The sequence below is a fragment of the Podarcis liolepis genome, assembly GCF_965112155.1.
Source record: "Podarcis liolepis genome assembly, chromosome: 18".
In the NCBI taxonomy this organism is placed as follows: Eukaryota; Metazoa; Chordata; class Lepidosauria; order Squamata; family Lacertidae; genus Podarcis; species Podarcis liolepis.
In genome coordinates, this window is record NC_139572.1 from 11669725 (window position 1) to 11684142 (window position 14418).

Below are 14418 nucleotides of genomic sequence, written 5' to 3' on the forward strand. Positions count from 1 at the left end.
GGAAGCTGAAACATGCCAGAGCATGGCCAGTACATCTCCATTCTGCTAAGAAACAAGCAGAAGATTCTCATCTGGAAGGTTTTTCAGAGGAGCTGGGAGCAGCTGGACTGAGCGGGATTGAGATCAGCCCTGTTATCTTATCTCAATGATACACTGTTTGGACAGGCCAGAAGGAGTCTTATTCATTCTCTCTTCATTCTCTCTCTCTATTCTGTCCCCGTGTTTCTCTCTTGCAGCAATGAGTTCCATAGGCTTAGGCTGGAAGGTCAAACAAGACTGTAGTCAAGAAATTGAAGCAAACCAGCAGCCAGGAGGCCGGATCTTTATTGTTGCAACAAGACTCCAAACTTCAACACAGAAGATGCAGTGAGGGGTACTCTTTTAAACAAGGGGTACTCTTTTAAAAGTTTCCCTAGATTACCCATAACACCTTGATGTCACACATATGTCATAAACATGTCAAGAACTAGGAGTGGCATTTGGGCTGAAAACTGATGCCATGTCAATCAGATACATACTACATTCCTATCACTGGGTAAGCTGCAATCTCCGACTCCCCAGGCCAAGTCAAATACCCCCCTTTGTCTCTCCCAGTATCCCAGTACACTGAAACCAGTTGGACATTGTTCTCTGAATGGTTTTGAGTGGCAATCCTGAGTCAGGATGATGAGACTTAACCCCTAGGCAGTATGGCTGGTGAGTGTGTGACCACACGCTTCAGGGATTATGGCCTCGCTTCAAGTTCCCTCCTCTGATGGCCATCTTCTCCCTGAGTAAAGCAACGCTGGAATGATGAAAATCCACCACGGGAATGATTTGATATGAATTTCTTTCTTTTTAAAAAATATTGTTTATTATTAATGTAATAAAAATCATACAACTAATCATACAAAAATAAGAATAAAAGTGTGCCCCCTCCGCTGAGACCACAATACCTGCTCAGCTTCCCAAAATCTCAGCACCTCCTGTGTGATGCTCCAACCCTTTTCTGTGTTAATAATACAAACTCCAAAACCACCCTCCGTATCTGTGCAAAATCATTGCTCCCCGTCTTACCCTAATGGTACATGTCAACTTGTCATTAATAGCTATATCCCAAAGCTCTTTGTACCATTCTTCCATTTTATATTCTCCTTGCCCCTTCCACTTCCCAGCTATAATGATTTGTGCGGCTGTCAAAATATTTCTGAGCAAGTCCTTCCTAGCCCCATCGTAAATTGATAATAGTGCTACCTCTGGACTTTGGATCATCATTAACCCCGTAATTTCTCCTATCTTCTTAAACACCCTTTGCCATTATTACTATTTTTTACATATTTACACCCCCATCACATGTGAACATAATTCCCTGTTTCCTGGCATCCCCACCAATATAATGCCAAATATCCCTTGCTTATTTGATTTAATCTCACTGGTGTTAAATGCCATCTCCAAACTAACTTATAACAATTTTCTTTTATTTTTATAGACAACATTTTCAATGTACGTTTCTATCATATTTCCCCCTAGCTTTGATAATCTATCTGCCTTGTTGTCGCCTTTTCTCACACCTCTTTTAAATGATCTTTTTGATCCTCCATTTCTTCTAATATTTTATAAATTTCACTGGTTCCCCCTTTTATAAATGTATTTTCTTCTTTAGCTCGGCAAATAAATTTAGGACAAAAATAAAAAGCAAGGGGGGGGAATAATGCTATTATATAATTGATACGGACCGGGAAAGGGGGGGGGTACCTCCTTTCCCCTTCTCCTTTGAACAACCGAGGCGATGACCTCGAGGGTGCCCACAATGCACCCACCCTCAGCCCCCTCACCGTTACACAAGCACCACACGTCTCCCGTCACCCCTTTTCCTTCTTTCTTTCCTGAGCGAAATAAGCTCAAATATATGAACATATCCTCCTATCTCTTCCTATGGCTATTTGCGCTCCATTCTTAGAACGGGTAGACCTGGCGTTCCAGCTTCTCCGCTAATTCCTATGGCTGCGCCTTAGCCAATCACAGCCATGCATTTATCCTGCACGAGCTAGCTCACGGAGCCCTTGCACGCCTCGTTGAGCCTACTGACAAGCTGCTGACGGCCCCCCACGGTGAGAACAATGGATCCGAAACCAAGGGCCTCGTAAAGCTGTCAAAATGTATCCATTCTTGCTACAATGTATCCATTTTGTTTCCACTTTCAATCACCGATACGGAATAGGTCAGACAGCATAGGAAACCTTTAGAAATTGATATAAAATCAACCGTAACTCCGATTCCTTTCCTCTTGGTGTCATTCAACTCGGCTCCCTATGGACTCCATTATGCTGCCCCTACCTCCATGATCCCCTGAGCGACAGGTCACGTACTCAGGAAGACCTTAATCCTGTCAGATCGGTCTGCCATACCCTTCCTCCGGGCGATGCCAGGTGGCAGACGATGCATATCTCCGCCATTGTCTTCCCATCACCTGTACTCAGGAAACGCTTATCTGTGTTTATCTGTGCATATCTCTTACTCTGCATATTCCCCCCTCCCTTCCTGAAATGTTAATCCATGTAATCCCACCTTCCTGTAATGTATTCATGATGTAACCTGGAAAACCCAGCCTTCTTTTAATGTATGCATGACGTTTTGTTGCACTGTATTCTGGGACTTGGAGGGAACTTTTAAAAGTTTATGTCGCCCCATGCTCGGGGTTCAATTCCACTTTGAACCTGTTGCGCAATAAACTCGGATCTTCGCATTTTGCTCCTGCGTCCGGCTGAGCTTCCTTTTTCTTCCGCTAGAATCCACGGACTTGGTCCGATTGGCTGGGTGGCAGGGTAAATACGCACCCAGATTTTCCGTAACAGCTTGGCGCCCAACGTGGGGCTTAGCGGTTCTCCCGGGTTGCTGACCGGGGGCCCCGAATTCTTCAGCCGGCTGCGGGCCAATTTGCCCGAGAAGACCCTTTTGGACCTCCGACCATCTCCCGGGCGGTAATCAACAGCCCCAGGAGTTCAGCCGGGGAGCAAAAGGGATCCAGCCGGCTTATTCATCGATCCCGGGATCGGATCGACGTAGAAGACGCGTGAGTATAGGAAAATCCAGTGCACTGGTGGGAAGGGGTGGAAGTCTCCTGGCAACCGAATTCTCTGCCCTCCTCTCTATCGTGCCTTCTTGTCTTTCTCTTGGTCCAGTCGGTGAGAGAGATCGTGGACCGCTGCTCGACCCGAAAGGGGGGTTCTGAGCTCTATCTCTTTATCTAAACTCTCTAGCCAGCCGCACCAATTGGGAGCCCGAAGGGTAAGACGGAGAGATCCGACTTGAAAGATAGCCGACTCTCCGCAAACGGGTATCCCAGTTGAAAGCAAGGGGTTGGAGCTCTCTTTCCGATCTTCCCGAGCGTCCTTTCTAGGGGGCAGGAAGTGGTCTTGCTTTCTATCCCAATCCCAGCCGCACCGGTCGGGCTACGTGCCACGCGTATCGTAAGCCCGCTTCCGAAAGCAAGGGGGATTTTCGACCCAAAATTCTGTCCAGGGATCACCCGATCTGACACCGCACGGCGCGGGCGTTCAGTAGGGCCCCTTTTCCTGAGAAGTTTGACGATAGGTAGGAGGTTGCCAGGAGGGAATAGCCCATGAGGAATTGGGCGGGATCGGCAGAGTGGAAAAGGGACCCCAGGTGAATGGTTAAGGAAAAGGGAAGAAAGGAATACCGGATAGCTAGAGCTCTTTAAAACCTCCCTAGGAAGTTGCCAAGCGACTAAAGACCTTTCCCTTTCTTTGTTTCAAGTCCTTTGTCGGACAGCCCTAGACCCACAAATCCTTATCGGCCCTCTCCTCTCTCCTCTTTCCTATCTAGACACGCGTGAAATATACTATGGGTACCCAGGCTTCCAAACATGAGCGGACTCACTCTGGGAGGAAGGCTTCCCGGAAGCCATCCCGTTCCCAGAGAGATCCCGACTCTCCTCTCCAATTCGTCATTGCGTGTTGGAAGTCGATTCCTGGCCACAAATTGTTATCTAAAGAAAAATTAGAAGACCTCTGCTCCGAAACATGGCCCGCCAGTACCGCCTCCGCCAAACCCGAATTGCGGTGGCCACCGGGGGGTTCATTTAATGAAGAACGCTTGAACCACCTAAGGAAAGCCCTGATAGAAGAAAAACCCCGCCAGTTAGAATATCTGGCCACCTTTGAGACAGTAAGGAGAATGCTCCAAGCCCCAAAGGGAACGACCTCCTACCAACTGCCTATATTAAATCCCGGGCGACAGCCAATGCCCCCCCCTTACGAGGATGACGATATACGACAGACCCTGGTCCCCTTCTACTATCAAGGACCACCACCGCGAGCCCCAACATCCAGTGACAGCAGCTCTAGTAGTGGGGAGGAAACGGGGGAGGATGAGACACAAGACACTGACAATAGGAGGGTCACACGACTACAAGCGAGAAAGGACAAAGGGGGCGTCAAACAAGTTAAAAACCCCGGACAAGCTAGGACTAAAACCCCCTCTTCTACTCCCCACAACACCATTGAGAACTCTACCCAAGTCGTGAATAAGCCTACTCCCACGGAACCTCATGGCTCTGCAACGGGGACCCTGGGCTGTGATAAAGAGACTCCGGGGACTTCTGACCAAGTAAGCTCCACCGTGACTTCTACTGCTGTCCAGATGCCCTTAAGGGCCCTGCCCATCCCTCCTCTCCAACCTGATGGGCCCCCACGGATGGTTTACACGCATCAACCCTTCTATACCTCAGACCTGGTAACCTGGTCAAATCAGATGCCCTCACTGAGGGACGACCCGGACAAATGCCACCGCCAGGTCAGCGCTATCTTCTCCACACACAATCCCACCTGGCCAGATGTCCACGTCCTTCTGAATGCCCTCTTCAACGAGGCGGAGAAAGCGGACATCCTAACTAAAGCCGGGGAAGCCATAGAACTACCCGACTACCAAAGGGGACGGCCTCAGGGATTGCAAGCGCTCACAGCACAATGTCTTAGAGTGGAACCGGAATGGGACTATAACACCACCGAGGGTATTTGGTGCTTAAACCTATTTAAAAAGGCCATTTTGGACGGTGTAAAGGCCGCCGGACGACGCACCGTTAATTGGACCAAAGTCCAGTCGGTCATGCAGGGACCAAACGAACACCCGTCCGATTACTACACTAGATTGGTCTCTGCCATTAAAACATGGGGGGGGATAGACCCCGAAAACCCACAGCATGAAGTAATCGTTAAAGGGTTCTTCAAAGATCAGGCATGCCCAGATATCAGAAAAGCTCTGAATCTCCAAATTGGATACGATGGAAAGAGCGTAAGTGAAATCTTGTCCATCGCAAAATCTGTCTACAACTCTCGGGATGAAAGAAAGAAGAAGGAAACAAAACCCGAAGTTGAACAAATACTAGCCTTAAGCATGGACACTGCCTATGGTCCTAATCGAGGCAGGGGACTCCCCCGAGGAAAAGGGATCCGTGGAGGAGGACCCCCAAATCCCTATAGGCAATGGGGACCGGGGACGGGAGGATGCTACTACTGCCAAGAAGAGGGACACATAAAAAGATTCTGCCCCTACCTAAATGCGACACCCTACGGGGGACCAGAGGCAAAGTCTTTCCCTGTTCGGAATCCCCACCCCCCTTTCTCCCCGCAAGCCAACGTAACTCCAGGCTACAGCAACCACAACCCAGCGGCTTATACCCCGCAGACGGCCTCAAACCCGATACCTCAAACCCGACCACAACCGGGACCCCGGACCCAAATGCCGGCCATAGACCAGCCCGCCCACCCTTGGGCGAATGCTACTGCTCCCCCCTTGCACCCTCCAAACCAACCACCTCCCGATGATCAGGACACCTATTGACAATTAGAAGGGGATCCCAGTCAGACCCAAACCATCTGCCCTGTCCTTACATTGTCACCTGAGGACCCGGTCTGTACTATCGAAATAGACGGCCACCCCTATCAATGCCTACTGGACACAGGGGCTACCTATTCCACCCTAACCGACAGTCATCTGGAACCAGGGACAGTGACCAAGAAAGTGATGGGACTGGATGGGATACCCCGCACTTGCCCACTCTCGCGACCGGCCAAGGTCACCCTCGGACCATTACTAGCGGAACACACTTTCCTTTTAACAAGCAGCCCTGTCAATCTCCTCGGCAGAGACCTACTCTGCAAACTTAACGCCACTATAAAATGCTCCCCGGATGGCATTTACCTACATATGCCAGGGAACTCTATCCCCATGTTCCAAGGTATCGTTCAGGAATCTAAAGCGGATCGACAGTTTCCCGAGCTCCCTCTAGACCTGGAAAAGGAATTGCCCCCCTCCCTATGGGGCACTGAATCAACCTCAGTCGGGCTCTTACTCTCCGCTACTCCGGTCAAGATCACTTACCGAAGTGACCTACCCTTCCCGTGCACCAAGCAATACCCTCTGCCCAAAGAAGCCATAGACGGTCTAACACCCATGATTGAGGACTTCCTCGAAAAGGGGATCCTAGTCTCATGCGCTTCACCCTGTAATACCCCAGTTCTCCCGGTCAAGAAGCCCGCTAAGGAGGGGACACCTGTACGGTACCGTTTTGTGCAGGACTTGAGATTAGTGAACCAATTCGTGATACCCCGACACCCGGTAGTTGGCAACCCGAACTCCCTCCTAAACGCCATTCCAGCAGGGACGACCTGGTACTCCGCTGCGGATCTGTGCTCTGCCTTCTTCAGTATACCCCTGGATCCGGCTAGTCAGTTCCTTTTTGCATTTACCTGGGGGCCTGGCCAACTAACGTGGACCAGACTGCCCCAAGGCTACGTAGAGTCACCCGCAATTTTTTCGGCCGTATTACACCAGGACTTAGAGGACATCCACCTACCGGCTAGCTCCACCTTACTTCTTTACGTGGATGATATTTTATTATGTTCTACCAGCGAGGAAGCGTGTAAGATAGATACCAAACACCTCCTATCAGAACTAGCAAGGAAAGGACATAAGGTATCTCCAAAGAAACTCCAGTATTGTAAACAAGAAGTTAAGTATCTGGGACACATCCTGGGAGTAGGGACCAGAAGTCTGGCCACTGACAGGATTGAGGCAGTCACTAAAATCCCTCTCCCAAAAACAAAGCGACAGCTGCGCGGCTTCCTTGGCATGGCCGGCTTCTGCCGGGCATGGATCGCTGGTTACAGTGAAATAACGAAGCCCTTAACTATCATGACGCGTCAGGACCACCCAGACACATTGGTCTGGGAAGAAAAAGCTTACAGCTCTTTTGAACGACTAAAACGGGAACTCAAATCCGCTCCTGCCCTGGGGCTACCCGACTACCGAATCCCTTTCAACCTGTTCATCCACGAGCAAATGGGGGTAGCCTCCGGTGTCCTAACCCAACCCTTCCGCGATCAAGAGAGGCCAGTAGCATATTATAGTCTACAACTTGACAACACTGCTAAAGGGGCTGTCAGTTGCCTCAGAGCCATCGCAGCCGCTGCCGTCCTCCTCGAGAAAGCCCAAGAGACGGTCCTGGGCCACGAAATCACCCTTCACGTTCCCCACTCAGTCTCAACCCTCCTAACCTTAAAAGGATGTCACCATTTCTCGAACTCCCGCCTCAACCGGTATGAAGCCCTCCTACTAACCCCAACCAATGTCACCATTAAACGTGTTAACTCGCTAAACCCCGCTACCCTACTACCCCTTCCCGACGATGGCACCCCGCATCATGACTGCACCACTATAGTCCGGCAAGCCGAAAAGCCCCGCGAAGACTTAGATCATCTTCCCCTGGAGAACCCGGACTTAATACTATATACTGATGGTAGTTCTAAAGTAATCGACGGGGTTAGAAAGACTGGGTACGCGGTAGTCTCCGACTTCGAAGTACTAGAGTCAAACCCAATCAACTCCCAGTACAGTGCCCAAGCCGCCGAGTTAATTGCGCTGCTGCGTGCCTGCGAGATTGGTGAAGGGAAGCGAATAACCATTTATACAGATAGCAAATACTGTTTCGGCCTTGTGCACACAACTGGCCAAATTTGGCTCCAGAGAGGCTTTCTAACCGCTGCCGGGTCTCAAATCTCGCACGCCGCCCTAGTTGAGCGACTTCTCACAGCGATCCACCTACCTGCCGCTATAGCCGTTGTCCACTGCAAGGCCCATACCAAGGGCAGGGACTCAGTTTCTAAAGGAAACAGACGAGCCGACAAAGCCGCACAGATGGCTGCCTTACGCATCCCTAACAATGAATCCGAGTTTCAAGCCCTCCAACTACCAGCAGACCTAGATCTCACAGAAATTTACAAATCTGCCCCAGGGGATGAAAAGGCTACGTGGGAATCGCTAGGTGCCACCGAACAACAGGGTGTCTGGGTCCTCCCCGATGGAAGAACTGTCCTTCCAAAGGCCTGGACTCCAAAAGTAGTGAGGTTTCTTCATCAGCGAACACATTGGGGAAAAGGGAGATTAATGGAGCATGTAATTAGATCTTGGTACGCACCCGGGATAGCGGCCGCTGCAGCAGCAGCAGCAAAGAATTGCATTACCTGCCATCGCTTCAATCCCAAGCGGGAGCCCAGGAGACCACCAGGAGCCAGACCGTGGGCCTTTGTCCCTTTTGAGAACTTGCAGCTTGATTTCATTGATCTGCCCCAATGCCAAGGCTTTAAACATGCTTTGATTATAGTTGACCAATTCTCCTCGTGGGTGGAGGGATTCCCTTGCAGAAAAGCCACCGCATCCGTAGTTGCCAGGGCCCTCCTACAGGATATTATTCCCCGCTATGGCATACCCCGCCGCCTAGACAGCGATAGGGGAACCCACTTTACTGCAGAAGTGGTGCAATTAGTGGCCAAGGCACTCCAAATTAAATGGGACCTCCACACTCCATACCACCCACAATCCTCTGGCCAAGTGGAGCGTATGAACCAGGAGATAAAAATACAGTTGGGCAAACTTTGCGAGCTCACTGGCCTAAAATGGGTGAATGCACTCCCACTGGTTCTTCATAACATCCGCAGCGCCCCAACCGGACGTTTGAAACTCTCTCCATTCGAACTCTTATTCGGGAGACCTCCTCCCGTCTACAACACTCTATTCCCACTATCAGAACTGGAGCTGGGGGAAGCAGAACTTACTAATTATGTTATTCAGCTCCAGACACAACTACAGCGCCTCCACCACTACGCGGCCATCGAGGGACAGAACCTGCCCATCGACGTCCACGCTCACTCCTTCCACCCTGGTGACTGGATCCTCGTCAAAGTCTACCAGAAGGAACCACTCCAACCCGCGTGGGAAGGTCCCTACCAAGTACTCTTGACATCGCCAACCGCCGTGAAAATAGGTGAGAAGAATTCTTGGTTACATCACACTAGGTGCAAGTCCTCACCCCCTCCACCAGAGACTGAAGAAAGCAACGGCGAGGACTTCACCTTTTCGACTCCACCTGCTCCACCGGCCTCATATATTGACAACGACGACCAACAGACCGGACCAGCAGATCGGGGCCAAGTTCGGGCCCAACAGACCGGACCAGCAGATCGGGGCCAAGTTCGGGCCCAACAGACCGGACCAGCAGATCGGGGCCAAGTTCGGGCCCAACAGACCGGACCAGTAGATCGGGGCCAAGGTCGGGCTCAACAGACCGGACCAGCAGATCGGGGCCAAGGTCGGGCTCAACAGACCGGACTAGACACCGCGACACCCAACTGGACGTCTGAAATCATCCCAGATACCAACACCATCAAGCTACGTTTCAGACGCGCTGACAGCCACGTTTGACAGCTCCATTGACAGCTTGCTTCGTTCATCTGACAGCTCCATTGACAGCTTGCTTCGTTCATCTGACAGCTTCGCCTTTTGACAGTTCATCTGACAGCTCCGTCTGACAGCTCCATTGACAGCTTGCTTCGTTCATCTGACAGCTTCGCCTTTTGACAGTTCATCTGACAGCTCCGTCTGACAGCTCCATTGACAGCTTGCTTCGTCGACAGCTTCGCCTTTTGACAGTTCATCTGACAGCTCCATTTGACAGCTCCATTCAACAGCTTCCTTTGATAACTCCGCTCTACAGCCTCGCCCTACCTAACACCTTCGTTCGTTAGACCATCTGCGCCCTCCCTACACGCATCCGAACCATGGGTCTGCCTGGCACCGCCCTTCTCCTCGCCGCCCTATCCTCGGTCGCGTCCACCTCATCAGACCACTGCACGGGCTTGCAAACGAACTACCACTTCTTAGACTATCATGAGGTCGAGACGGGAAGGTCAAACCCTGACCGAATGGGGGACTTTGATTTCTGCCTTCCTGAGTCCCGAACCCTGCTGCGCCATTCCCTAGTTCCCCAACTCGCCGAAAACGAATATTGGGAACTTTTCATCCGGAACAAGGATTTACACCGCATCGGCTCTGCGGCTCTCACTCTTGACCACTCCTCTTACCGACTGACCTGCAGAAATGGGACTTATCTTCTTTACGAGAGTGGAGAGGTCTCACAAACCCCAAATTGGACCGAAGTCGAGACAGGAGGGGCTACTCACGCTTATACGCAATCAAGCCACCCCTCTGGAAACTTGATTTTCGGGTTCCAATGCCTCCGCTCCACCCCAGAAACCCGAAAGCCCCAACTCCAAGGACTCTGCCTGCGACGGTTCTGCTGTTTATGGGACTTAGGGGTCACTCATGAGTGGAAAGGGGCTGAATATCTCGAAGGGTGGCACCACCCTATACACCCCTCACGCTCCCCCTCATGGGACCACGTCGGACCCCTGCGATGCGGCGGTATCGCCAGGGATAGGCGACTACTGAACACCACCGACCCCCTCCATCCGGTTGGTACGGCACCCCGACAATTCGGCACTGACTCGGCACTCCCGGGAGAAGATCTCCTATCATCTTGGGAGCAGAACTCCTACATTAAGCTTCTCAGCCAGGTGGCGAAGGAGTCACCCTACCCGGACTGCTGGATTTGCGCTCACGCACCCAGCCATCTCCAACAGAGCCTCCCACTGGTCCCTGTACCAGTGACCCTAGAACAGTTCCGTTCCGGAAATGTTACCTCCTGGAACTTGACCGCACTCAACTTAACGCATCAATACCTCTACCTCACCGGCCCCACAAAGGGACCCCTTTGCCGCAGCTTCTCAGGGGAAGGAACCTTCATCGGATCCAGTACGTGCATCAACACTCTAGAAATCCTACCAACTGGACTGGTCACCGTCTCCAACACTAGGGACTCCCGGACTTTTCCTAACCTTACTGTTGCCTGGGCCGCTGCGGTCGGACACCCCTTGGACTGGAAGCCACAACCCACAGACACCATGCTCCTGCAAACTTTTGCCTCAGGCCGAATGGAATCTTACCTCAGCGGCCTATTCTGGGTGTGTGGGCACCGCGCTTACACATGGGTGAGCCCACACATGTCCGGATCCTGCTTCATTGGCTACATCGTTCCCGGAATTAGAATATTACCACACCTACCCCCTGGAAGACAACGGAACAAAAGGGAGCAAAAGGACCTGTCAGATCTGTCAGATGTTGCTGCAAATGGAGAGACCGTAGGCCGGTCGCTTTTCCCCGCCTACGGTGCCGGTTCAAATCATGTGGATATACTCCGACTCACCGACATCCTCCTTAAGTTCATGCAGGAGGCGACTCAGATCACAGACTCTCTCATGTCGGAACTATCCGAGGTAAGACAATTGAGCCTACAGACGAGAATCGCGACAGACTTCCTCTTGTCCAGTCAAGGAGGCACCTGCGCATTAATAGGCACAGAGTGCTGCACATATGTGACTGACCAGACCTTGAATATAACTGGACATTTAAATAACATTCATGAACTAGCAGGGAAGCTCCACGACATTCAGCATGAAGGACTATCCGATGTGGACTTATGGGGATGGTTGCCCAAGCTGGGTTGGCTCAGGCAGTTATTGAAAGTCGTAGTGTTCATCATTTTAACTGTTTTCCTCTGTGCCTCCATCCTCTGTTGTACTATGCATTGTATTACCCCTTGCTGTTCTTTCCTCCGTCATTCTGCCTCTCCTAGCTCCTTCCCTCTTCGAGCCTATTCCCACTCCCGACATGCTCCCACTTTCCCGGACTACGTACAGATGAGGCATCTGGGGGAAGGGGAATACGAGATCACTGAAATCTAGCGCTTCTGTGGTGCGGAGAAAGGATTTGCAAGTTCCTTCAGAACTTTAATGCAAATCTATCTCCGAATGGGGGACTGATACGGACCGGGAAAGGGGGGGGGTACCTCCTTTCCCCTTCTCCTTTGAACAACCGAGGCGATGACCTCGAGGGTGCCCACAATGCACCCACCCTCAGCCCCCTCACCGTTACACAAGCACCACACGTCTCCCGTCACCCCTTTTCCTTCTTTCTTTCCTGAGCGAAATAAGCTCAAATATATGAACATATCCTCCTATCTCTTCCTATGGCTATTTGCGCTCCATTCTTAGAACGGGTAGACCTGGCGTTCCAGCTTCTCCGCTAATTCCTATGGCTGCGCCTTAGCCAATCACAGCCATGCATTTATCCTGCACGAGCTAGCTCACGGAGCCCTTGCACGCCTCGTTGAGCCTACTGACAAGCTGCTGACGGCCCCCCACGGTGAGAACAATGGATCCGAAACCAAGGGCCTCGTAAAGCTGTCAAAATGTATCCATTCTTGCTACAATGTATCCATTTTGTTTCCACTTTCAATCACCGATACGGAATAGGTCAGACAGCATAGGAAACCTTTAGAAATTGATATAAAATCAACCGTAACTCCGATTCCTTTCCTCTTGGTGTCATTCAACTCGGCTCCCTATGGACTCCATTATGCTGCCCCTATCTCCATGATCCCCTGAGCGACAGGTCACGTACTCAGGAAGACCTTAATCCTGTCAGATCGGTCTGCCATACCCTTCCTCCGGGCGATGCCAGGTGGCAGACGATGCATATCTCCGCCATTGTCTTCCCATCACCTGTACTCAGGAAACGCTTATCTGTGTTTATCTGTGCATATCTCTTACTCTGCATATTCCCCCCTCCCTTCCTGAAATGTTAATCCATGTAATCCCACCTTCCTGTAATGTATTCATGATGTAACCTGGAAAACCCAGCCTTCTTTTAATGTATGCATGACGTTTTGTTGCACTGTATTCTGGGACTTGGAGGGAACTTTTAAAAGTTTATGTCGCCCCATGCTCGGGGTTCAATTCCACTTTGAACCTGTTGCGCAATAAACTCGGATCTTCGCATTTTGCTCCTGCGTCCGGCTGAGCTTCCTTTTTCTTCCGCTAGAATCCACGGACTTGGTCCGATTGGCTGGGTGGCAGGGTAAATACGCACCCAGATTTTCCGTAACAATAATAATAATAATTTATTATTTATACCCCCCAGCCACTCTGGGCGGCTTCCAACAAAACACTGAAATAAAATAACCTATTAAACATTAAAAGCTTCCCTAAACAGGGCTGCCTTCAGATGTCTTCTAAAAGTCGGGTAGTTGTTCTTCTCTTTGACATCTGGTGGGAGGGCGTTCCACAGGGAGGGCGCCACCACTGAGAAGGCCCTCTGCCTGGTTCCCTGTAGCTTGGCTTCTTGCAGAGAGGGGACCGCCAGAAGGCCCTCGGAGCTGGACCTCAGTATTATTTTTATTCTACTAAAAGGCCACCACTATTATATGTATTTATATCTCTCCTTCCTCCAAAGGAGCCCATTTGGTGCTGCCTGTCTCTGAAATGTTCCTTTCCCAGCTGGTCATTCTAAGACTCTCCATGCCCAGGAGCGTCTACCTCTGAATAGCAGCTGCTGGGGGCACAGAAGGGCTGAACGCAATGCTGAATTTAGAGGGAACCTTCGTCTAATCCTGAAGGGGAACAGTTAGGGTTACCCCCAAAAGCCCTAAAACTGTTTGTGAATTCCCCCCCCCCCCGGCCAGGCCTCACCTCAAGCATTTTTAAAACTACATTTTCCTCTAAGACAAAAAGCGTTACAAAAAAGCTGTAGCAAAAAGCTGAGCTGAGAACAGCAAAGTTTTTTGCTTCCCAGATCCAAGATGACCTTGTTCTGGCACATTGACTTGCAAGATACATTTCTATGTAAAACCTTTGAAGGGGGAGAGGGAAGAATGGGGGTTTGGGGAACAGGATAAAAACCTGATGTAAAATGCTTTTTGCTGCCGCCTGTCTTTTGTGAACTGAATCACACAGGTGCCTCTGCCCCCCCCCCCCCATGGCAGAATAAAAGGCTCTTTCTCTGGATTTAACCCCTTGGTGTCGTTTGGCTCCTTTCGTCCCGGCTCGGGTGCAACATTTTCCTACCCATGGTTAATAAGGCCTAGAAAGGCTACAATCCAACAAAGCAAATACGTTTTTATAAGTAACCAGGCACTTTGTACGTGCACAGAGAGTCTTTGTCTTTAGGTCCCTTGGATTTCCCAAG

The 14418-nt window shown here is 50.7% G+C and overlaps 1 protein-coding gene across 3 annotated transcripts in view; it reads right to left on the minus strand.

Moving 5' to 3' along the window:
* LOC310697434 (cathepsin L2-like) overlaps positions 1 to 14418 on the minus strand; it is a 40495-nt gene that overhangs the window by 10230 nt on the left and 15847 nt on the right. The window lies entirely within an intron of this gene.